The sequence below is a fragment of the Ursus arctos genome, unplaced genomic scaffold, assembly GCF_023065955.2.
Source record: "Ursus arctos isolate Adak ecotype North America unplaced genomic scaffold, UrsArc2.0 scaffold_29, whole genome shotgun sequence".
Lineage (NCBI taxonomy): Eukaryota > Metazoa > Chordata > Mammalia > Carnivora > Ursidae > Ursus > Ursus arctos.
Window position 1 is genome coordinate 6,475,750 of NW_026622974.1, and position 24,904 is coordinate 6,500,653.

The 24,904-nt window shown below is 39.2% G+C and overlaps 1 protein-coding gene across 2 annotated transcripts in view; it reads right to left on the reverse strand.

The window, feature by feature from the left end:
- SUPT3H (SPT3 homolog, SAGA and STAGA complex component) overlaps positions 1–11,980 on the reverse strand; it is a 535,243-nt gene extending 523,263 nt beyond the window's left edge. For both annotated transcript variants that reach the window (XM_026507332.4, XM_026507333.4), the window contains exon 1: positions 11,879–11,980. The gene's annotated coding sequence lies outside the window, so the exon portion shown is untranslated. The remainder of the gene's footprint in view (positions 1–11,878) is intronic.
- Between the last annotated feature and the right edge of the window lie 12,924 nt (positions 11,981–24,904).

Here is a 24,904-nt window from a genome sequence, read left to right on the forward strand (position 1 = left end):
CAACATAAGCCTTGGTCTAGTTTGGGGTCCCTAAGGGCCAGGCCAAATGAAAGAGCAGAGAAAGAAAAACCTTTGACTCAAATTGAGCCTGAAAACCAAAATTCTAAAACATATAAAGAAGCTAATGCTATGAAAGACCATCAACTTTTTTTCAATCCTCAATTTTTTTTTCACACAGACTTTTAAAGTAAGTACTTTTTTCTACAAATAATATAGGAAAAGAAGCATCACCGTGAGAACTCAGGTTTAAAAAAAAAAAAAAAAAATCACATCCCCAAATCCAAGACTGAGGGCAGAAAGACAGGAACCCAATGACTTCTAGCAACAGTCCGACAGAATCAGGACAGTGATAAAAAAGGAACCTGGCTCTCTCAAGGACCTTAGAAATGGTTTCCCTCGTCCCACCAGAACACTGGCAAAGATATGATGTCCCGGAGAAAACATTAAACTCAAAGTTTATGTATTAACCCCAGCCTCCAAAAACAGTTATAAGTTGACTCACATCAGATTGAAAGACATGCCAGTCTGTGGCACGATCCTGTGACCTAATGTCCCGTGACACTGCTGAAGCAATCTGCCCCTTTTTCATTTTGCAAATCCAGTCACCCTGCTTTAACACTCTCTGAAGAGGAGACACTTCAGAAAGTAAATCTGTATTAAAACCACAGCTCTCTTCAGTTGTCCCCCTACTGCAAATGTTTCACATCAAGAGGATTTATTGGTAAGAGGTAAAAGGTCCCAATCCTAGTTTATTATAACCACGATCATCCTTTCACAGTCAAGTTATTTAATTTTTAAATCAAACAGGTGAATAACATTTTTCTGACATGATGAGCTGATAGCTCATTAAAATGTTTAAAATAATTATTTCCCGTACCCGCATTTTGTTTGATTTAGATAATTAACTTCTTTAGACATAACGTCTTTACACATCAAAGTCCTATCATCCCAATGCTTTATTTCCTTTCTCCTAGACATTAAAAAAAAAGTCAGTTAAAAGCAGAAGCACTCAAGTCAATTTTCTCTAATAAATACATTTAACATGGAACTGAAAACCTACTGTAATCTTCTCAATGGGTTAATGTCCTGCAGTTGTTTTAGCTTTCAATTGAAATGCAGCTGTTTGCCATATTTTACAAAATGAATTCAGATGTGCAGATGGAGACCTAGATTATTTCAACATGCCAGAGTTTAAATATGAACCCAAAGAGTAAGTTCATCTCTGATTAATACTTATATTTAAACCTGATCATTAAGTCAAGAGCCAATACTATGTAACACCTGTAAAATCCTATTCCAGAGTAGAAAAATTGACATCTTTTATTTTAAAATGATGGAATTTAAGGATATACTCTTTCCTTCAAAAAATACACCAAAAAAAATTTTTTAAGTGTAGTAAACATATACATTACAATCGTGAATTAAACAAAAATATAATGAACACACTACCGCGTTTCTCATTATAGCTCATATACTTGGTGTTAAACGACCAAACAAGAAATACCATGAAATTATCTTTGGCTTAAAATACCTCAAAGAGTTGAAACTTTATTACTAGTTATAGCACCATCAAAACAACATAAATATCTGGATCATGAAATCCAACAGTCTACCCATTTATTAAAAGACAATGGAATGTTTTACCATTTCTTCTATTACATCACTGCTGAGGAAAATTAATTCAGCAGACCTGTGTACTGATTCCAAGCATACACAGTTCCAATTCCAATCATTCATAAGCTCAACATCCCACATAATATAAATTAATAGAAAACTGTTACAATCAGAACATTCTCATTTTCCTAGAACTCCAAAGGCAGGAAGCAATTATGGTTAAGCCAACACTATTACACACTACATTCTGGTTCTGTTAAAAAAAAAAACAAACCTCAAGTTACATCATGATGTAAATTTCTCCTGCTGTGAAAAATAACATCAAATGTTCATTCAATCACTGAGAATGTAAAAACTAAAAAAAAAAAATTAAGTGTACAAAATGTTTACACTTCTATACCTAGTATCTGGGATAACACAATGGTAACTCCAACCCATTTATATATGCCCCACTTCAAGTGGACTTCAGAAGGTATAAAGCTCAAGAGTCCATACAATTACCTGCTAAAAACAGAAGCAACATACCATGAATAATCCAAAGAACAGATGATTCACATAGAATTTATAACTATTTCGAAATCGATACCAATTTTTCTGAAACTGCTAATTGTTATTTTCATAACTAAAAATCATTTGTATTCACTTATCCCATATCAAATGAGTTCAGACCGAAAATAAGATGCATCAATCATAATAGCACTTCTCACATTACAGCCTTAACTATTTCCTTGTCATCGAACTGCTAACTGCTTAATGACAGGATGCTGTTTATCCCGTCATTCTAATACCTAATATACTGCCTACCACTGCTGATGCTCAGTAAATGTTGCATGAATGATCAAATTACCGAACAGTGTAACAAGGAATACAAAGATAAGAAAGACGTATCTCTGCCATTTACTACTCACAGCCTACTGAAATTAACAGATCAGATATAGTCAATGGAATGAGGTTGGAGATAGTGCACAAGATACTAAGAGACAAGAGGAGCAGCTAAGACCCAGTCAATTATTACGAAAAAACTGTCCTGAGATTTATAACACTTGTTACAATCTGAAAATAAAGCATATTAACTGCATTAAACAACAAAAAACTGATAAGTGAATAGCACATCCGAACTATCCCGTTGTCACTGGATAACTATAAAATCAAAGTGCAGAAGTTAAAGTGCTTTGGAAATTCTGAAGCACCATAAAAAGCAATATGATAGTAAATATTCTCCCTTACCATTCATTGAGCAATTATTTTTCTTAAAAACTACTGGAACAGGAATAAGTACTTCCTAACCAAAAGCAGTTTGACTCTAATTAGTACGGATAAGCAGCTACAGATTTTCATAAGGAACACCCAATGATCCAAATGACAAGTTATTAGCGATACTGTGAACAGAGAATCACGGTTTTAATGTAATCAAAGGCTTCATATTGATAGACAGAAAAACTCTTCTCTGTAATATATTATACTATTTCCTGGTATATTTTCCCCCACCAAACCAGCTCCACTGTCCAATATTCCCAGTTCAATTAAGAGCAACACTACTCTTCAGTCACAGAAGTTCAAAAAGTCCAAGGCATTTTTGATTCGCCAGCTCCTCTCCTGCCTACATCCAGCCAATCTGCTCCTGGCATATTTTCTTACAATAAAGCAATTATAACGCAATCTCTTCCTTTCCAATCTCACCTTAATAAATACCCCTACTACAGTATGTTTTAAACCCATCTCCCACCTTTCTAATTAATTCTGCCTACAGTCTCCAGAGTACTCATTCTAAATATTTGTTCCTCCTCTACTCATAGCATCCAACAGATCTCCTTCACCTGGAGGACAAAACTTTTCTAAAATCAGTCCCACAGGACCTCTGCAGCCTCCTTTCCTATAGCAGTCAAAGCAAACATTCAGTATCTCCCAAACCATCCCAGGTTCTTCCTACTTGCAATACCTTGTGTTTCCTCCCCAAATCCTAGCTGCCTAAAAAAGCCCAACCTAAGCTCCAGATCTCTAAGAAGACTTCCCAGACTGATGATCATCAGTAATTCTCCTTTCCTTGTCATCTAATGTTTTCATTTACTAATTCTTTTGTTTAGCATTAAATATTTCAGTGCGCACACATCATTTTAGTTTAATAAACTTCCCCAACTGTTGGCAGATGACTGCACCTGCACCACCTCCTTCACAGACAAACGAAAAGCCTTTATTTACTGACTCCCTCTACTTCCCTCTACCCAAGCCACTGCACCTTCTCCTGATTCCCTCCTCTTATACTCAATGCACCTCTTTATATAAAGCCAATATGCACCTAATTCTTTACTGGGCACCTACTACAGACCAAACACTGTTGTAAGAGCTCAGGACACGGTCATGACAGAGCTAGACAAAAAGATGTTATAATGCAGGAGCCGAGCATATGAATATAATACCAGGTAGTGATAAATGCTATGAAAACAAACAAGTTGTTTTCAACCAGGAGGTGACATTTAATAGAAGATCTGAACGAAGCCTAGGAGGGAGCTCTGGAGAACTTCCAGGCAAAAAGAATAGCAAAGTACCAAGATCCTGAGGCCGGTGTGGCTCAAGTGAAGGAAACAAAGGGGAAAAGTAGTAGAAAATAAGGTCTGAGAGTCAGCGAGAGGCCAAATGATATAAAGCACTCTAGGCCATGGAGGTTAAATTTTAGTTAAATATAATGTGAAACTATTAGAGAATTGTGAAAAAGGAACAGACTTGAAATATTTTAGGGTTTTTTAAGATTTTTGAGAGAGAAAGAGAGAGCATGTGTGCATGCACACACAAGCACGGGGGTAGGCAGGGCATGGGCAGGGAGAGATGGAGAGGGGTGGGGGGAAATCCCAAGCCGACTCTTGACTGAGTGCAGAGCCCAACATGGGGCTTGATCTCATGACCCTGAGATCATGACCTGAGCCAAAATCAAGAGCCATCCAGGCACGCCTGAAATATTCTAGGTTTTAAAAAGGTAACTCTCACTGCTGTGACATTATACTATGAAGAAGCAAAGGTACAGGCAAGGACACCAGTCAGAAAGTTACCGAAGCTGTTTAGACAAGAGAGGACAGTGGCCTGAATTAGTGGAACAAGTGGAAATGGTGAGAAGTGGTGAGACTTCTGGCATATATTTTGAAGACAGAGCTGATTGCTGATGGACCAGACAAGAGCAGTCAGGGATGACTCTGAAGTTGACACTGAAGTCTGGGGCCTGAGCAACAGGTTGGATGGCGTACCATTTACTGAGATCGGCAAAACTGAAAAGGAAAAAATAAACAAACCAGGAGTTCAGTTTGAGCCACATTAAGTCTGAGATAACTATTAGACATTCAAGTGGAGATGAAATCCTGTAGAAGTTTTATGACAGATGTTGTAAGGCAGAAAACTCAAATTAGTCACGGTCACAGGGTTGTGCTAAGAAGGATAATTAATACAGTAGAATCTTAAAATAAGGACCAACTAATCTCTCAAGTTCAGTTTCTCCATCTGTCAAGAATAATTTCTGCCTCTCTCAGAGGAGTGTTATAAAGAAGACAGTGGCTACCATGTATCAGGCATTCAAGAAATATATCTGAATTGAAAAGATTATCAAAACATCTATAAACCATGAAAATTCTCAATAGGCAGATAGAAACTGTGCATTTACATATCCTAGTTGGCTACATACGCAATCACTTTTTTTTAACCTACAGATATAGGAGTTCAGTGACAGACTGCTCAGAGACCCGCGAAGTTGTATTATTACGTTTTTCTTCTTTAGTCTCAGTTTAATACAGGTTTCTAGTCCAAGTGCTTTCATATCCAGTACTCTCTTAGGAAGATATTGAGTTTCAAAAAAAATTTTTATTCTTTGCAAAAACAGTTCTTGAAAAGCACTGCAAATGTGCCTACCAAATCATCCTAAAGTACGTAACATTCAAACCCTGACAAAATGGCAAGCTTACATTTCTCATATTAAAACACTGTTGCTTTTACATAAAATATCATTTGAGTGACTTAATGGTTAACTTTTCAGATAAATGCAAAAACTTTTAGTCAATTACATTTTTAATAGTAAGCGTATTTGACAAGGATACCAAAAAAGGAGCTCTCTTAAACATCAAGATTCTCCACCACTCCAGATTCACATTCTAGAAATACTGAACCTTACAAGGAGTCTATTTAAAATATAAACAAGTCAATAAACCATCTCTTGTGGTTAAAAACACAGTTCATGTGATTAAAAAGAAAAAGGAATTAGAGATTTGCTGTAGGCATGTAAAAAATTGCTGAGGGACGCCTGGGTGGCAAGCGGTTAAGCGTCTGCCTTCGGCTCAGGGCATGATCCCGGCGTTGTGGGATCGAGCCCCACATCAGGCTCCTCTGCTATGAGCCTGCTTCTTCCTCTCCCACTCCCCCTGCTTGTGTTCCCTCTCTCGCTGGCTATCTCTATCCTGCCGAATAAATAAATAAAAATCTTTAAAAAAAAAAATTGTATGACTTTAATCATACAATTATCCTTTAAAAAAAATTGCTGAATTTGTATAAGCATTTCAGAATTTATAAAAGACTTTCACCTGTATTAGTTCACATTTGTTCACACTCACCCTACAAGGCATGTATTATCCCCTACCAATGAGGAAGGGGAGAGTAAAAACTGGGTAAAGGTCACAAGTCTAACAAAAATCAGGTTTTGATCACAGGTAGCTGATAACCTGAAATATTCTGTCCAGGTACATACGTATTTTTACAAAAATTCACGAATCTCCCATTTTAGTGTCTAAGTTTTTTTCATTTGTAAACAATGCCTATATCCTTTAACACTAAATAATGTGAAATTACTGAGAAATCGGACACATAGTAAGTAGTCAGGGGACTTGTCATTAAGTTATCTTAGAGACTGATGACTTGAAAAGTTCAGGAATTCTTTGCTTAAAAGTAAATCTTAGGCAGATGGATAAACAATTATAATACACAAAACTATAACTATACAAATTGGCGGGAGGGGGACCAAAGACATCTGAGGTTCAGAACTACAGTTTGAAAAAAACTAATGTCATCCAAATCCCTCATTTTTCAGGTGAGGAAACTGAAGTCCAGAGGGGTTTCTTGAACTGTCCAAAGACACATCACTATTTAGTGATACAGCTGGGACTAAAACTTGAGGTCCCCTGACTTCTGGTCCAGAGTTCTTTCTACTATCCCACAAGGAACATACAAATAAAAGTTGATCATAAGTAACTCACAAGACCTCCACAATGTGTTTGTCATAGTGAACTTTGTTGTGAAATATCTGTCTATGCCGACTCACAGTTTAGCAGTAAATAGCTGGGCTCTGGAGTTCAAACACAGGCTCAAACACTTACCATGTGACTTTGGGCAAGTCACATCACCTCCCTGCCTCAGTTCCCTCATCTTTAAAATGCAGGTTAAAAATACACTCCTCCTGTAGATTACATGAAGTAATATATATAAAGCACTCAGGACAGTGCTTGGTACGTAGAAAGCACTCAGTTCATGATCGTGATGAAGAAGAAGAAGAAGAATCCAAGCAAAATTACAGTTTCTTAAAAACATATCACATAGGGGCGCCTGGGTGGCACAGCGGTTAAGCGTCTGCCTTCGGCACAGGGCGTGATCCCGGCGATCTGGGATCGAGCCCCACATCAGGCTCTTCTGCCATGAGCCTGCTTCTTCCTCTCCCACTCCCCCTGCTTGTGTTCCCTCTCTCGCTGGCTGTCTCTATCTCTGTCAAATAAATAAATAAAATCTTTAAAAAAAAAAAAAAAACATATCACAAAGTATTATCATTAAACATATATATTCTCAGAGAAAGAATGTTATGATTAGGAGTACTCCTTTAAAGATCCAGAAGCAAATAATATGAAGTGAAATATACAATCTTCAGTCATTTAAGACCTCTATAGCATTTAAAACAGCAAGAGTACGCTTCAAGATTTTAAAATAATTTATATTTGTATAGTATTTTGCATTTAGAAGTACACTCACATAAATTACTTCAATTTACTGTCCTATGAATTTATTGAACAACAATTTTTTCAGCAGCTACTACATACCATGTGCCAGATAGCATGCTCTTTCCATATTCATTACCTTATTTAACCTTCAATATCCACTAGCAGCCAGATATTATCAGAGGCAGTATAATGCCGAAAACCTAACAGATCCATTCTAGAAAGTAAGAGGCTCATTGGTATCACCTATTGAGTGGGAATGACATGTTTGGATAAATAAATGAGATAAGCATTTAGCACAGTAGATGGAATACATCAAATGCCCACGAAAATGTTGGGTCTTCCTTAGCAGTAGTATGTAGTTGTTTTGTGTAGAAAATATATCACAGGCACCTGGGTGGCTTAGTCGGTTAAGCATCCACTCTTGGTTTCAGTTCAGGTCATGATCTCAGGGTCCTGGGAACGAGTCAGGCTCCTTGCTCATTGTGGAGTCTGCTTAGCATTCTCTCTCCCACTGTCCCTCCCCCCCTAAAATAATCTTGGGGGAAAAAAAGAAAGAAAGAAAATATATTGCAAATCAGTAAAGCACCAATACCATGATTTACAGTACTGTTAAAAAGAGCAACCTCAGGTAGTGCCTAGTATGCTGTTTTACAAATAAAACCATACAACAATTTTTGCAGATTTAAGGTCAGTCTTCACTAGAGGTAGTAGGATGAAAAGCTGAGACAAAACCGATAATATAATAAAATGTCTGTAAAGCAAGACAATTTGTGTAATTCTCTTCTGAAGTCTTCAACAATCCTGTGAGAAGACTGGGATGAGTTGAGATACTAATTCCATTTTACAGAAAAAACTGATACACAGAAGTTAAATACCTTAACTGAAGTCACAAAGAGAGAATATGGTAGAGAAGGACTAAACTTAGGTTTTCAGAATTAGTTTTAAGTACTTCTTTGCACCTATCCACAATGTATCTCAGGACATCAATAACTCTTCCAGATCTTTTATTCAATAAACTTAAGGGACACCTGGGTGGCTCAGCTGGTTAAGTATATGCCCTTGGCTCAGGTCATGATCCCAGGGTCCTTGCTCAGCAGGGAGTCTGCTTCTCCCTCTCCCTCTGCCTGCCGCATCCCCTGCTTGTGCTCTCTCTCTGTGTCAAATAAATTATTTTTAAAAAATCAATAAACTTAAGGCTAAAACAACTAATATTTATTGAGCACTTACTTCCTATGTGCTTTGCTGTAAGGAGCGCATCACATGGATTACCTCCTTTAATCCTCAGCAGAGTAAGGACTCAAACCAAGTGTTTGACCCTCAATAAAACATTTTACCTACCACAGTATAAATTAATACAATAAGGCATTTGACTGAAGTATTTTTCTTTACTATTTAAGTGAACTATAAGCAAAATCCTTCTTGAACATTTTAAATACATACTAGAAGATTTCTGACCAACTTCACTATTCAACTTCACCATAAAATAAAATGGGTATCATTTTCAACAATACTCAGTCTTCTGATTTGATTGACATGGTCTGACTTTCTTTGCAGCTTCCTACACCAAAAGATCATTTTTGTAGGAAAAAACTAAAATCAAGCTGCCCAAGATATCCATTCAATAGAAGGAGAGAAGCAACAATTTGTAATTACCAGCAGCTTAAATGGACAGGTCACTTGCTGGCCTTATTCCAGATATCTTATCTATTATTTAAGCACACAAGCAACAATTCTCTCAATATTTTAGTACATTTGTGAGACTGCAATATGGTTAATCCTCCTAGAATTACATATTGCAAATTTCAACAAGAATAAAAGTAGGCTGATCATATTTTTATGTGGCGCTAACTGGGACATTTTTTATATGAAAGGGACTCTATTAATAATTATGCCAGGACAAACAGGCCCTAAACAATGACTGTGGCAGGAAGATGGGCTATACAATCACGCTGTATAAGACCAACCCATTTTGATTTGTATGTTATAGGCTATTCTCTGTATATTGCTTAATCCATGAGCTTTAAGTTTTTGGCCCAGATCTAACAATTATCTTCAGCCTTGAGACTAAGGACACCACTTTACAGCCACCAGGCCAGAGTGAAGGATGTTATCTATAAAAAAGTTTTTTTTAAGTCTTATTTTCAAGCTTAACTTTATAGACATTTGCTTAAAAAAGAAAAAAACAGATCTACATATATCAAAGAAAGAAATCTTACAAATATCACCAAGTTTCAGACTATCTCTTCAAAAGTTTTGAATACCAATAACCACAAAACTATTTCTAAAATGGTCCAAAGCTGGGGCACTTGGGTGGCTCAGACAGTTAAGTGTCCGCCTTCCACTCAGGTCATGATCTCAGAGTCCTAGAATCAAGTCCCAGGTCAGGCTCCTGCTCAGCGGGGAGACTGCTTCCCTTCTCCCTCTGCTCGTCTCCCCCACCTCCTTAGAGCTCTCTCTCAAAATCTTTAAAAAATAAAATAAAATGGCCCAATGCTCAAGGTTACTACTAGAAACTATCAACTTGCTTTATTATACAAAAGTTATAAAACAAAAAAACCACCATCTTTCAAATGGAAAAAAACTTCAGGAATAAAAAAGTTGAAGTCTTCACTAAACCTAACCAAAATGATAAAAGATAGTGAAAATCCATGGTCACAATACAGTACAATAATGATTAAAGGAAATGCCGGATAGTATTGCTATGGCTCTCCAGAAGAATCTGGCATCAGCTGTACAACCTAAGGAGTCAAAAGAATGATTTGCTTTAATTTGTCAAGCTGTAAATAAATACTAACAGACCCATGCTTTGAACTATAGTTTTTGAGCAAAAGGCATTATTTGAATATAATGATCCCCTAAGGCAATAAATGTTCCAAGAGTTGTCTTCTTTGACTTAAAACTCAACCAAATCAAGAATTGGAAGGGATCTCAAAGTCTAAATTCTAAGCTTACATTGTCCAATAAGTCAGTGACCAGCCACTTGTGGTTATTTGTATTTAAATTAAACAAAATTTAAAATTAAGTTCCTCGGTGCACTATCCACATTTCAAGTGCTCGAAAGCCACCTGAGGCTAGTGGATACCTTATTAGTACAGCACAGATTACAGAATATTTCCATCATGGCAGAAAGTTCTACAATATTGGACATTGCTGCTCTAGATATAGGCTGCTCAAGATCTTTGCTTGAATATTCCCAGAGATAAGAAACTTGCAATAATGAATGAAGTCCAATGAACTGCATTCTCTTTTTGCAAAGTACCATCAAAAAACTGTTCTCATATTCAGTCTAATCCAGTCTCTCTGAAACATCCACCAGAAATTCAGGAGTTCCGTCCTCAATTTGGTCGTCAAGTAAATCTCTGCAGGGCTAACTCAATTCCATTTCCAAAGTTCTGACTCCTAACATACACTAAAACTCTAGGTCCTTTCCTCCCATATAAATATACACTAACTTCTTTCAAACGACAGTTCAAAGTTTGTATAAGCCTCACGAAGGTATGCTAATTTATTCACGTGTACATTAATAACACATGTTAGTGTCGTCTCCGAGTGTCAGATATCACATTCCACTATTCCTATAAATCTACTCTCGATTATCGGACCTTCAAGCGTCTTGATTTTTAACTTAGAGAACAAGTTCACAGTCATTCTGAGTTTTTTAAAACATGGAGACTAATATTAATTACACTTAACATGTAATTGATCAGTGCCCGGTGCTGTATTACCTCATAATCCTGACAGCTCTGAGCCAGGCTATTACTACCCCCATTTACAGACCGGAACACCGAGCCAAGCGCGGGCTAAATCATTTCCCTAGGGGGTCACAGACGTGGGCATAGCCCACAGAGAACAGCTTAGCTTTTCGTTTTCCCGGATGCTACACTTTTCCTAACGCTACTTAACGCTTCTTCCACCCGGCCCATAAAGCAATTTCCTTCTTTAAAGATTCTTCCCAGCAAAACACTAGCTACGGGACGCGCGAAAGGCGCCTAACACACCCCAGCCACGCCAGCTCGCGCTCGCCTGCCCAGCTCCCCTCGCCCCACGCCCACCCGCCGACGGGGAGGAGTCAAGAGCCAGCTCCACGCTCGGCGGGAGGACCGGGTGCCGAGCCCGGCCAGCGCCTCACACGACCGTCCTCCCTTCAGCCTTTGAGCGCAAACGCCCATTCCTCCCCCGCGGCCGCCCTTGGGCAGGGGCCAGGGCGGGGCCGGGGCCCAGAGACGCGGGGCTCGCCGCGCGCCGTCCCTCCCGGTTCGCAGATCTCTCCCCGCCCGCCCCGCACCGCCCCCCGCACCCCCTACAACCTCTGCTTTAAGAACACTTGTAGGCACGGCTGCGCGTCCCGCGTGGAGAATGTGGGGAGAGATGGTGCGGTTTCTGCTGCGGCGGCCCGGGACACGCTTGGAAAGGGGCGGGGTGGAGGGCTGAGAGTGTAGAAAGGGAGAAGGTGGCTCGGCCGGGGCAGGGGTGGGGGGGCACAAAATGGCGTGAGCCCGACTCTCCGTGGGGCGGGGGCTGCGGAGACGGAGGAAGGAGCGCTGCAGACGCCCCCACCACTAGCGGCGCGGGCGCTGACGCATGCGCGCTCGGCCTGGTGGCCGTGGTCTCCTTTCCCGAGCAAGCCACTTCCGCCACGCTCGCCGGGGGGCGGGGCGTCGTGGAACGCACCCGCAGCCGCTTTCCCTGCGGCGGGCCACCCTGATCCGGGCGGGGGGCCTGGCAGCGGGGCCTGCTGGGAGAGGAGTGGAGTTAAGCTGAGAATCGAAGGGTGTTCCAGGGCCAGGCCGTTCTTTAAGAATGGAGCTGAGAGGGCTAGGGTTTTCGAGCGGTTGGGTGACCTACACTGGAAGTTTGTGTTAGGCTTCAGGGCAGAGGTTGGCCTGTGTAAATTTCTGTCTAGGAACTGCGGTGAATCGGGGTCTTAACCGGATTGTGCTTTTAGAATAGGGAAGGGAAGCAGATCAAAAAGACCCGCTCCCCCAAGGGACCTCAGTGCCGGGGTGTTTCCGGGACCCTGAGACTCCATCTCTTCCGCAGGCTCCCTAACACCACCACTCCCCACACTGCCTCTGCAGCAAATCGTTGGAGACGCGGTGCGAGAAGATGGTCCACGATGAATGCCCCTAACTCCCCCCGCCAGACTCCTTTTACCAAGTTCAGGCATTTAACGACCACGTTTTTACAATTGAACTCTTTTTCTGTATCAAAGGGTGGTTTGGTGGTGGTGGTGGTTGTTTCTGGATGATCCTATTTTTATTTTTCCTTAGGATTTTGGCCTGTTCCTCCTTTTTAAATCTTGCACCCCCACTATTGAGCTGTCTGTCCTGTGCCCTCAATTTGAGTGATACGGATGTAGTTCTTTAATACAATAGTCAATTACTTCAGTATATGAAGGCTTGTTATTTATGTTTTCCACATTATTTTCAGCTGTTTAGGAAAGAAAACAGTTATCCATGCTTACATCCACTCCTGTGACATCAAATATTATAAAGTATTTCACAGAAATTCAACGACTAACCTTCAAGTCTTTTAAAGCATTGTAGCTTCAGTTATTTTCTTGCCTATGAATATTTGTGTTCTGACATAATCTTTTCTCCCTAATTGCTTACATTTTTTAAAATAGCAACTTATTTGAATATTTCCTCTGGGTCATAGTTGAGTCTACTATTAATTTTGTGTTTACTTCTCTTTAATCTCCCCAACACTTTACTATTTGCCAAAACTTAAATTTCCAAAATAATAAATATATGTATGATGTAAAACCTAATCATAATGTGTAAATCAGGGCTTAATGCCATGCTGGGCAAAGTGTAGAGAATAAGGAAAGGAAAGTAACAGAATTGTTGTAATTTCTTACAAAAGAAAACCGATTTATACAGTAGTTGAAAAGCCCTTTCAAGTATGTTACCAAGAAAATAATTAGGAGAAAATGAAGAGAAAAATTGATATTACATCTAAGGAAATACAACCCGAACCAGATCCTTTCAATTAAAATTACATTCAGTTAATGTTGCCATCCTACTTGCATGGGAGTTTTACCTGTATCACGTGGAGGCCAGATTTAACCTAGCTTTTCAGAATAGAACCCAGATCTTCTTACTCTCAGGCTACTGGTGTCTAACCTACATATAATCATACACAACAGGAGTTAATGAAAGTGAGCCATGGAGAACGGAAACTGAATTAAATGAGGCACTGGTAGAAGGAACTCAAAAATTCACTCTTAGGAAATTGCGAATTGTGCTGTTGGCAGAGATCTTAGCTTTGAAGTTACATGTGTTATCCTAGTGTTCCTACCTCCTGGAATCTATTAAAATCCATTTAAAAAATTTGATTAGCCATAATTTTGTTTGTAGTTTGAGAGCACTGCTGTACACAAAGGGTCAAAATATCTTCCATTAGATTAATATCAAGTATCCAAAACTATCGAGGCTACTAGGGTATCTTAATTATAACAAAGCTAAAACAATGAAGCTGTTGCTGAAATTAAGACATTCACGACTACCACCTCTCAGAAAAATACATGATTTCCAAAGCATGTGGAGAAAATGCCAGGAGACCAAGTGAATGCATCACACCACAAAAATGTCTCTATCCCCTAAACAGAGCTGTTAAAGGAAAATGAAGCATTGTTACCATAGACTTTCACATTCTTCTGGCATAATAACCTTCATATAGAGTCACTAGTGAAAAAAAGAAAGTGCAGATATCTGAGTAAAAATGCCTCTTGGCATCCTACAAATGATTAGGTTAGGCAATGAAAGAAACCCTAATTCTCCAGATAGCAGAAGCTATGCCTAATATAGAAACATCTCTATGATGAAGTGGTCTCTTCTCCTCATGTGGATATCATAGAGACAGTACACTTCAGGTGACCTGCAAATTCTTATTCTTTTGTGATCCATGACTCTTATTTATTAGGATGTCTGAAGGAAGCTCTTTCTTTTCTTATTTATCAATTATTTTGTTCTTTGGTTCTCTCTGCCTTCGATTTCCAAATAGTGGCTTATAAAGTCACCATGGAAATAAACTGGGTAGAACTGCATATTGTTTGGAACTGCAGATTGCAATTGTTGCTTTATTCAATTAATTTGCTGATATTAAGAACTATTTTTCAATTCCAGCTTCCTTTACTTTTAGAGTAAGTTGTTCTGAGCAAAAAGATTACTCAGTTCTGTGGTACCCGGGCAAGTTATTTAGCATTGTTGGGCCTCCGTTTTCATGTCTATAAAAGAAGGTAATCAAACCAAATGAATGAAAGCCTTGTAGCTCTAAAATTCTATGCTCCTTTAAAAGGAACGACCTAAGAATGGATGTTAAAATGGTAAAAATAATTTCAGCATTCAATATATTTGTGCTACCCCAAAGTACAGAATATTCAAGGCTCTCGCTGTAGGCTGACATGGATGTTCAACTGATATTATGCACTTCAAAAAAAAGACCAAAATGAAAAATATACACTAATCAAACCTATTGAAATACAGGAGGGGGGTTGCATCACATAATTATTCAAGGTGTAATCAAATTGGCTTCCCATACCTTCCAAACTACATTCATAGATTTCAAATTAAAAAGAGCAATACAGTGATGAGAGAAGAATTGTTAAGAATTCTGAGCAGCAGGGGCGCCTGGGTAGCACAGTCGTTAAAGCCTCTGCCTTCGGCTCAGGGCATGATCCCGGCGTTCCGGGATCGAGTCCCACATCGGGCTCCTCCCCTGGGAGCCTGCTTCTTCCTCTCTCACTCGCCTGCTGTGTTCCCTCTCTCGCTGGCTGTCTCTCTGTCACATAAATAAAAATAAAATCTTTAAAAAAAAAAAAAAAAAAAGAATTCTGAGCAGCAGGGCGCCTGGGTGGCGCAGTGGTTAAGCGGCTGCCTTCGGCTCAGGGTGTGATACTGGAGTTCTGGGATCAAACCCCACATCAGGCTCCTCTGCTGGGAGCCTGCTTCTTCCTCTCACACTCCCCCTGCTTGTGTTCCCCTCTCGCTGACTGTCTCTCTCTGTCAAATAAATAAATAAAATCTTTAAAAAAAAAAAAAGAATTCTGAGCGGCTTGTAGAACTGCAATCATCATCCATCCTCTTAGGGAGCTCTCGTTGCAGATTTAACACTCCACGATCTTTAAAATTAGTCTTTGGTTGCTGAAAAAATGATCATGGTTTCAAATTTAGAGTGGGAAAGGAATCGTAGACTATCAGGGTTTCAAAGAGCCCCTGAACTTTCTAGACACGTGGAAACTTAGCTGCTTTCATTCCCATGGAATCCAATATATAATCCTCTCGTTCTGGAAACAAACAACTTCTGCATTTCTCCCCTCAAAGGTAAGGTCTATTCACTGAGTGTAGGTGATGGGTGCTTATTAGTTCATTCAACAAATAATTATTGTAGGCCTACCATGTGCCCGACATTATTCTAGGAGCTGCAGATATGGCAGTGAACAAAACAGACAAAAATCTATGCCTTTATCAAACATAGTAGGAGTAGTTGAACAATAAACTAAATAAACATCTAAATAAAATAATATGTTAGAAAGCCATGGATGTAACAGGACGGGGGGGGGAATTTTATACAGCAGGGAAGGGATAAAGAATGAGACAAAGTACTGGTGGAATAGGAGAATTGTTCATTTTTAAATTGGGCAAGCAGGGTAGGCCTCACTGAGAAAGCGGCATTTGAATAATAACTTGGTGAAGATAAAGAGGGTAGCTGCAAATATCTAAAGAAAGAGATATCTGCAGGTATCTCAAGGCGGTGCAAACAACCCAGGGCCCTGAATTGGAAACAAGCCTAGTAAGTTGCAGGAAGTGGCCAGAGGCCATTTTACCTGAAAAACAATGACCCAGAATAAAAAAAGAAAGAAAGACAGAAAAAAAGAAATAGTATAATGTGAGGTCACAGAGGTACTAGGAGGCCAGGTGGTATAAGGCCTATGTGCCTAGGGCAGGGAGGATGGTAGCAGAAGATTGACAGGATGTAGTTTAGGTTTTAAAACAATTACTCTGGCTGCCAGGTTAAAAATAGTCTGTAGAGCACAGGTCTCACTGCAGTAACCAAGGCAAGAAGTGATGGTACCTTGCACTAGGGTTATTACGGTAGACTCCATAAGACCTAGTTAAATTCTGGCTATAATTTCAAAATCAGTATGATTTCCTGACAGATTGGATTGGGGGTTCTGGAGAAAGAGAGGCATAAAGGATGACCAAAGTGTTCTGGGAAACTGGAAAAATGAATTTGCCATAACTGAAATGGGAAAAAGTGGGGATGGATAGGTTGGGTAGGTGTAAGAGATCAAGGATCCTCTTTTGGGCATAAATAAGTAAGTACAATGTTTCTATTATCTATTGTTTTGCCATCATAAGTAAATTCTTATGGAAATGAAGAAAAGTTCGCATCCGTAAACTTCTTTAATAATTATTGAATTAATTTCTAATCCTGCTCACATAATAGAGGCCCATCTAGACCTGTATAACATGTCAAGGAATATCTTACTTTTGTTTTAAGAAGATGTGAAGTCAGCTCAACATCCCCTTGTTAAAAAAAATAAAAACCAAAAACAAACAAAAACCCTTTCCTTTGCTGTTTTTCTATCAATACCTAGCAGCAAGGTGGGGAATTCAGTTGACACAAATATTCAGAACATCCAGCTCCTCAAAGCATTTTCACTGAAATATTTAGATGTAAAACTGGACCTATTTCAGTGAATTATTTGAATAACTGTCTCCATTTGCTATTACACATATGCGCTTCTTTTTCTTTTTTTTTTAATTATGCATGGAAACAGTGCCAAAACTTAATCAGTGCCATGAGTGAAATATACGACAGTATGGCTAATGCAACCTGCTATTCCTGGTTCACACTCTGTAGCTAGATGCAGTTAGCCTATTTTGATTAAGGAATGCTCAGAACAATTCTTAGTGATCGGGAAACTATGCCAGCAGATTTGATTAAGTTATTTTAGCTTTAGTTTTAGTTTTTTTTTTTTTAAAGATGCAGCTTAGGCCATATTTTCTCTTTACAGAATATGTTTAAGACAACTTCAATAACTCAGTCAGGTATAGTACAAATATATGGGCTTTGGTGCCACTTATAAGCCATGATGTCCTGGACAAATTTTTCAGCTTCTCAAAAAAATAAGTGTCCTCCACTATAAAATAGGGATAAGGATATCTATGTGGTAAGTTTATTATCAGGACTTAAATGAAAAGTTCTTGACACTTTGAAAATGTTTGGTAATTTATAGTTACTGTTGTTTTCCAGTTTTTAATGAGCTATTGAGTAATCTTTATGATGTTTATATTTTTGGTATATTAGACATGGGAATAAATGAAACAGGAGATCCTATCTCAAGTATTAGTGTTTTACCTTTTCTGAATTCAATAAATATATGTCAGTATGACAATTATTCTTTTATTTAATTTAATGAGGACCCTTAAGTATATCAGCCATTGTTAGGTCTTGGAGATATAATGACAACAAAGAGTTTCTGACCTCAAAATGACTTCTTACTGATAAATTTAGGAGAGACGAAGTTGTACAAACAAGAGTAAAGTCACCATGATAGTATGTAACACAAATATTAGCTGAGCTCTCCCTGACTTTTAAGCTGTAGGTTAAAACTGGATTGAGCAACGATTCCACCTCATTTGCAAGCCCAACAGCCAACTCAGAGTCTCTTCGTATTTCTGGGGAGCTAATGTTCTCATGGTCCCCTCTAGCTCTGAACTTCCACTTATGCTAAATTAATGATGTTCATGGATGAGCTTCCAACTGTCCTTATTCCACAAACAGCCACTCAGATGTAGAACTTAGCCCTCTTCCTAGATTTCACCCAAAAGCATCTTCACAAAGCTTTGTGTGGGGACAGCAAATAGAAGACGACAGGTAGGATAAATACTAAAGCAGTAGAATTTATAGGACTTAGTGACTGGTAACGTATGAGGATGGAAGCAAGGAAAGAGAGGGAACTCAAGGACGATTCCAAGTTTTCTCAACTTAGTAAGTGGCAAGTTGAACATTTTGAGTTTAGAGTGGTCATATAAATATTCAGGTGGCTACCATCAACAGTCAACTAGACTATTCAGGTGCAATGGTGGAGATAGAACCTAGACTAAAGTCTGGAGCTCAAGAGAGTTAAATGGCCATTTAGATTTGGGAACCAGCAGCACACAGCATACAGCATTCTAGACACATCACTCAGATGTGGAATTTAGCCCTATTCCTAGATTTGGCCTAAGAACATTCTCATAAGCATCTATGTGGGCACAACTGAAGCCAAGGAAAACAATGAATTGCCCAAGAAAGCATGCATAGAAGAAAGAGAAGCAAGCCAAAGATTAGATTCCAGGTACCTACATTCAATGGGAAAGGGAGAGTAAGAACCTACAAAGAACACTGAGATGGTAGTGGTGTCATAGAAACCAGAAGACCTTCAGAGAGAGAGATGAATGGCGCTAAAATGAGAATTGGTGTTGACTGTGCTTGGCCAGTTCAAAGTCACCTTGGGCAAAGCAGCATCAATAGAGTGGTAGGATTAGAAACTTGGTTGTAGTGACTTGAGAAGAGTAAATAAGGAAATTGAAAAATCAAATATGTTTTTCTTCCCAAGAACATGTCCTATGAAAAAGAAAGAGGTTGGAGGAGAAACATTTAGGGTCACAGGACAGGTTTTCAAATATCAAGGACTTGAGCTTGTTTATAAGCTTTGGAGAAGAAGCTGGTAGAGGGAAAGCTTGAACACTTGATATAGAAGAGGGCCAATTACAAAACCTCTAGGAAGCAAACATGGAATTCAATCCTGGATGAGACTGGATGGTTTTTGATCAAGAGTCCAGGAAGTAGGCCCGAAAATGGAAAAGGGATAGAATGGAGGAAAGGAATAAGAACTTGAGGTAGTGGGGCGCCTGGGTGGCACAGCGGTTAAGCGTCTGCCTTCAGCTCAGGGCGTGATCCCGGCGTTATGGGATCGAGCCCCACATCAGGCTCTTCTGCTATGAGCCTGCTTCTTCCTCTCCCACTCCCCCTGCTTGTGTTCCCTCTCTCGCTGGCTGTCTCTATCTCTGTCAAATAAATAAATAAAATATTTAAAAAAAAAAAAAAAGAACTTGAGGTAGTTCACACTCAATGACCCAAATTTCCCTGTAATGTAGGAAATGGACGTGCTGAAAATTGGGGATGATGCTGTAAGATTGGTATGAGGTGATAAAGTTTTGTTGAACCACTGTGGGGAATAAAACAGAAATAACCAAGGGCTCGTTAAATTGAAGATAGATCAAGGTATAGAATGGAGGGTCCTCAAAGCATGGTTGCAGTGTCTACTTCTTGTTAGAAATGCAGATTTGGGTCCCACTCCATACCCCCAGAATCAGAAACTGGAGGTGGAGTTCAACATCAATCTTTTTTAACAAGCCCTCCAGGTAATCGCCTCCCAGTGATTCTGAGATTCCGTAATGTTTGAGAACAACTTCTATGGAACTTGTGACTTCCCCCAATAAACCGGCAAATGATAAGGCACAAATTATGCTACTTGACCACATTCTAGTAATCTTTGGTCATTTTCTTTATTACGGTAAAATATATTCAGAACAATATCCTTAAGGATTTAAAAAATTCTGCTCGTTTCTCTTCGGAAATGGGTGTCCTACAAGATTTAAAAATATGAACGAAGAGAATCTTTTATTTCAAGTTTTACAGAGAAAATACTGTAAAACATTTTTGCTTTTCTACTCAATTTCCACATTTATGATAGAGAAATAATACAATGGCTGTTTACTGCATCAAAAGTATTCACTAACTTGCTCTACAGCAGCAGTTCTCAAATTATGCTCCTGCACCTGTATCATCCCATTCTAACGAAATAATAGTAGTCATTTCTCAGTTCATGTGAAGAAAGGTAATGACTTAAATTTTCTTAATTTTAAGTTATTCTCCAATAAGGGGGGCACCTGGGTTGCTCAGTCAGTGGGTTAAGCATTTGCCTTCAGCTCAGATCATAATCCCAGGGTGCTGGGATCAAGCCCTGGGTCAGGGCTCCCTGCTCAGCAGGGAAACTGCTTCTCCCTCACCCTCTCCCCCCAGCTTGTGCCCTCTCTCTCTCTCTCTCAAATAAATAAGTAAAATCCTAAAAAAAAAAAAAAAAAAAAAAGTTATCCTCCAGCAAATTTTTCTTAAACCTTTGGCCCTCACAACTGCTTATTTTGCAACAAATGCTAATAGATTACAAAATAAGGGAACAAATAGCCAATGAATAGTAGTGAAATTTGAAGTTAGCTAGACATGGTTATTTCAATAGTTTCTTTATAATTAGACACATGATCATGACTGAGTTTTATATTACACACCAGTAATATGGATATTTTCTACTACCATTGTTCCAACAATGTTGCCTTTGCTCAAATAGTTTGGAACTATTTTCAGGATCTGGGAGATATTCTTTTGAATGCCCTAAACAATGGGAAAGCCAACAGTCATGGTCTATAAGGATCTTAAAGATTTATTTTACAGCCAAATAGGTAGGTGGTTGATCAGGTTGATTTATCCACATGTGCCTTGCTTTAAGAAATATGACATAATATGTGGAAATCCATATTCACAATCCATTGGTACACATATGAGACACTCCGCAATTATTTACAGATAAGACTAACCTCTGAAAGTTAATTGTGCAATAAGTAAATGATGAATCACAGAAAGGACATAGATCCAAGCCAACAAGCCTTAATTATAACCTGGTTAAATACTATGTAAATAAGAAGAAAGGTTTGTTAATCATAAAACAGAAAAATAGCAAAATTAGGGGAGCCTAGGTGGCTCAGTCGTTAAGCATCTGCCTTTGGCTCAGGGTGTGATCCCGGCGTTATGGGATCGAGCCCCACATCAGGCTCCTCCGCTGGGAGGCTGCTTCTTCCCCTCCCACTCCCCCTGCTTGTGTTCCCTCTTTCACTGGCTGTCTCTCTCTCTGTGTGTCAAATAAATAAATAAAATTAAAAAAAAAGAAATAACAAAATTAGAACAAATTGGCATAGTACATTCCTATGCTGTGTTGGTGAGTGGGAAAAAGATAAATGGGTCAAGCTATCAGTGTCCTAATATCATTCAAGAATTCAAATTAGGTAGCTAACTTCCCTTATCCTGATTCTGTTGTGACCGGCAATCTTTACATAATTTGGCTTCCATGAAGCTTCCCAAATAATATGATGACCAGGCTGATAGGAGGTTCATGCCCCCCAACAGTTATATTTCCTCGTTGCCAATCAGTAACTCAGCATTTTGGTTTTTATGCTGGGTCTCTTCTGAGTTAGAGTGAGTCAGCTCTCGAACAGTGATAATGTTGCCTGTTGAGGGTCAGGAAGCCAAACCCCGAACTTCAACTCCAACTCTGAAGAGGCTTAGACAGCCTTCCTTGGCAGCCCCCCAACCTGGAAACCTGCCTTTTTTCTGAACGACTACAGGAAACAGATCAGTTAGCGTGTGCTTATTCACTTCATAAAAGAATCATTTGCTTTATGAAAAGATTTTAAAACACGGAACTTAAAGTGGATGAGAAACTGAGAGATGACTTTTGAATTCAGTCAGAAATTCTTTAATGTTAGCACAATTCATCTTGATGGTGTGGCAGGGCTGTAAACATGAAGGTATTGAGCAATCACACATTTGAGAAGCTTAGCAATTAAAGGAAGAAAGGAAAGAAGCAGAAGGTGGAAAGGGTAGTTGGGTAAATGGAAAGAGGTCCCGTTGTTTTGTTGTTGACTACACCCCACACACCAGAAAACGACACTAGATTGGGGGAAAAAGAGAACGAACCAATGGAAATAGATATGAGAGTCCTTGGGTAGAAGAAGGTTGAGTGGGGATCCGGAGGGGATCCTTTCACTGAATAGTCCTTGGTAGAAGGGGGTGGAGTGGGGGGATCCTCCTTGGGTAGAGGGGGATCCAATGGGGATCCTTCCACTGAAAGTCTTTGGGTAGAAGGGGTTTGAGTAGGTATCCTCCCTAAGAAGATTCGGTCTGTGGGGCAAACTCCTTCAAAAATTAGTCTGAAATACAACATTTAGGCCCTTCTCTCAAATGCATAACTTTATTACTGCAGAAGGGCTTCAGACTCTCCTTCCTCTGATCAGGTATCTCTTAACTTTTTATTTACCGAATATAAATTAGGTGCCTCTCACAATTAAAAGAGGGAGAAAGATGTGATCTGTGGCCCCGTAAACAAATCATTGCAGGTCTTATATATGCACCACGTACTATGGGGATATAGAGGGGACGAGTTTTACTTTTTTATTATTTATTATTTATTTTTTTAATTTAACTTTTTGAAGTATTTAAATGATACTTTAAAACTTTAATCCATTTGAGTGGTGGCTTGTCTTTTCACGAGGTCCTAGTTCTAACCTGCAAATTCTGGTATAGTCAGGCTTTTTACACTTGTTTCCAATCAGTTAAAACAACATGCATTTCATTGGATTATACAATGTAAACAGTACTAGACACTCTAGGGAATTCTGAATTCAAAATCATATAATATATAATCCCCGCCTTCAAGAAATTTGCAGTCCATTTGGGTACATAAAGCTAATAGTACATCTTATTTTTTGGTATTTATATTTTAAAATATAATATTTTCCTTGTTAAAGGGGGAAATAATTAGGTGTACAACCCCCTGTAAAAATTCTAATAAGTCCTACACAGGAGAAACTTTAGGTGGGGGGAGTTGGAAGAGAAAGAAGGAAGACCAAGAAGTTGTAAGATTAGTTCGGAAAAAAATCAAAACACAAAAATCCCTTTACACTTTGGATGCATGCTCCAGTACCTACTTGATTTTCTGATTTTGGATATGCCATGATATGCCTACGGTGTCGATACTGGGAGTATTTATTCTGTTTGATGTTCTCTGAACTTCCTGGGCGATGGTTTAAGATTTGTCATTAATTTTGGAAAAGTCTCTGCCATCATTTCTTGAAATATTTCTACTTTCTCTCTCTCTCTTTCTCTCTCTCTCTCTCTCTTTCTTCTCCTGCTGGTGTTCCCATGACACTTACGTTACACCTTTTCTAATTGTCTCACAGTTCTTGGATATTCTGTACTAATTTTTTCATTCTTCTTTTCTCTTTGTTTTTCAGCTTTAGAAGGTTCTATTGACATGTTTTCAAGCTCACTAATTCTTTGTGCCATTTCTACCGATGCCCATCAAAGGCATTTTTAATTTCTGTTACAGTGTTTTTTTATTTCTAGGATTTCTTTTGGATTCTCTTGGCATTTCCATTTCTCTGCTTACATTATCCATCTTTCTTGCATTGTAGTCCACTTTTTCCATTAGAGCCCTTACCAGAGTAATTGTAGTTACTTTAATTCCCAGTCTGACCATTCCCCAAACTCTGCCATATATTAATAAGTCTGGTTCTGATGCTTGCTTTGTCTCTTCTGGTTGTGTTTTTTGTCTTTTAGCATGCCTTGTAATTTTTGTTGAAAGGTGGCCATCAGGTACTGGGTAAAAGTGACTGAGGAAGACAGACCGTCAGTGTGAGGTTTTATGTTTATCTGGCCAGGAGTTTAGACTGTTTCCTGTTGCTGTAGCCATTGTGCCAGAAGCAAAAAGTTCCTCTGATGGCCTTATTTTTGTTTCCCCTTGAGATTCCTTCTTTAGTGAGGTCCGAGGCTTGCAGGTCTTTTAGCCGTATTGTTATTATACATTTGCCTGATTGATGTGGTAGTAAACTATAGGTCAGGGGAATCCTAAGATCAAGTCTCGATTTTTTAATGAGCCTATATCCTGGGCTTGTGACCTCCACAGCTGCTTCTCATCTTTTCCTCCCTACTCCCCTCTACCCTCTATTAGGTTGAATAGTAAGGCTAGAGAGAGCTGAAGTTGGATAATTCTCTTTTCCCATGTGGAAGGCTAGAGCAGGTTGGAATTGGTACGTACCTTGCCGCAGGTCAGGTAAGCTCTGGTAAAATAATTTCTTGAGGGCAGACAAAAGCAGAACAGAGCTAAGCAGAACGGAGGACTCTGGGCGTATTCAAAATAACTATTTTTCCCATCCCCCTGAGGTGTTCCAGGGTATTTTCGTCTGCTCCTCATCCTGAGAACTTAGTGGAGCTCCTAGAGATAAAACTCAAGAATGTAGGGGGGCCCTCTTAAGGCTGGTCCCCCAGGAATTTTTCTCTCTCAAGCTCATCCGCGAGCTTAGTCTCCAGCAGTTAGTTGATTCCCCTTGAAGTGTTCCTACCAGGTTCCAACAGTGGTTTTTGCTCCTAGGAAGCTGTGAATGTCTGTATTCGTTTGTCTCTCCACTGTTGGGGCAGTGGTTTGCTCTGCAACCTCGAATCTTTGATGG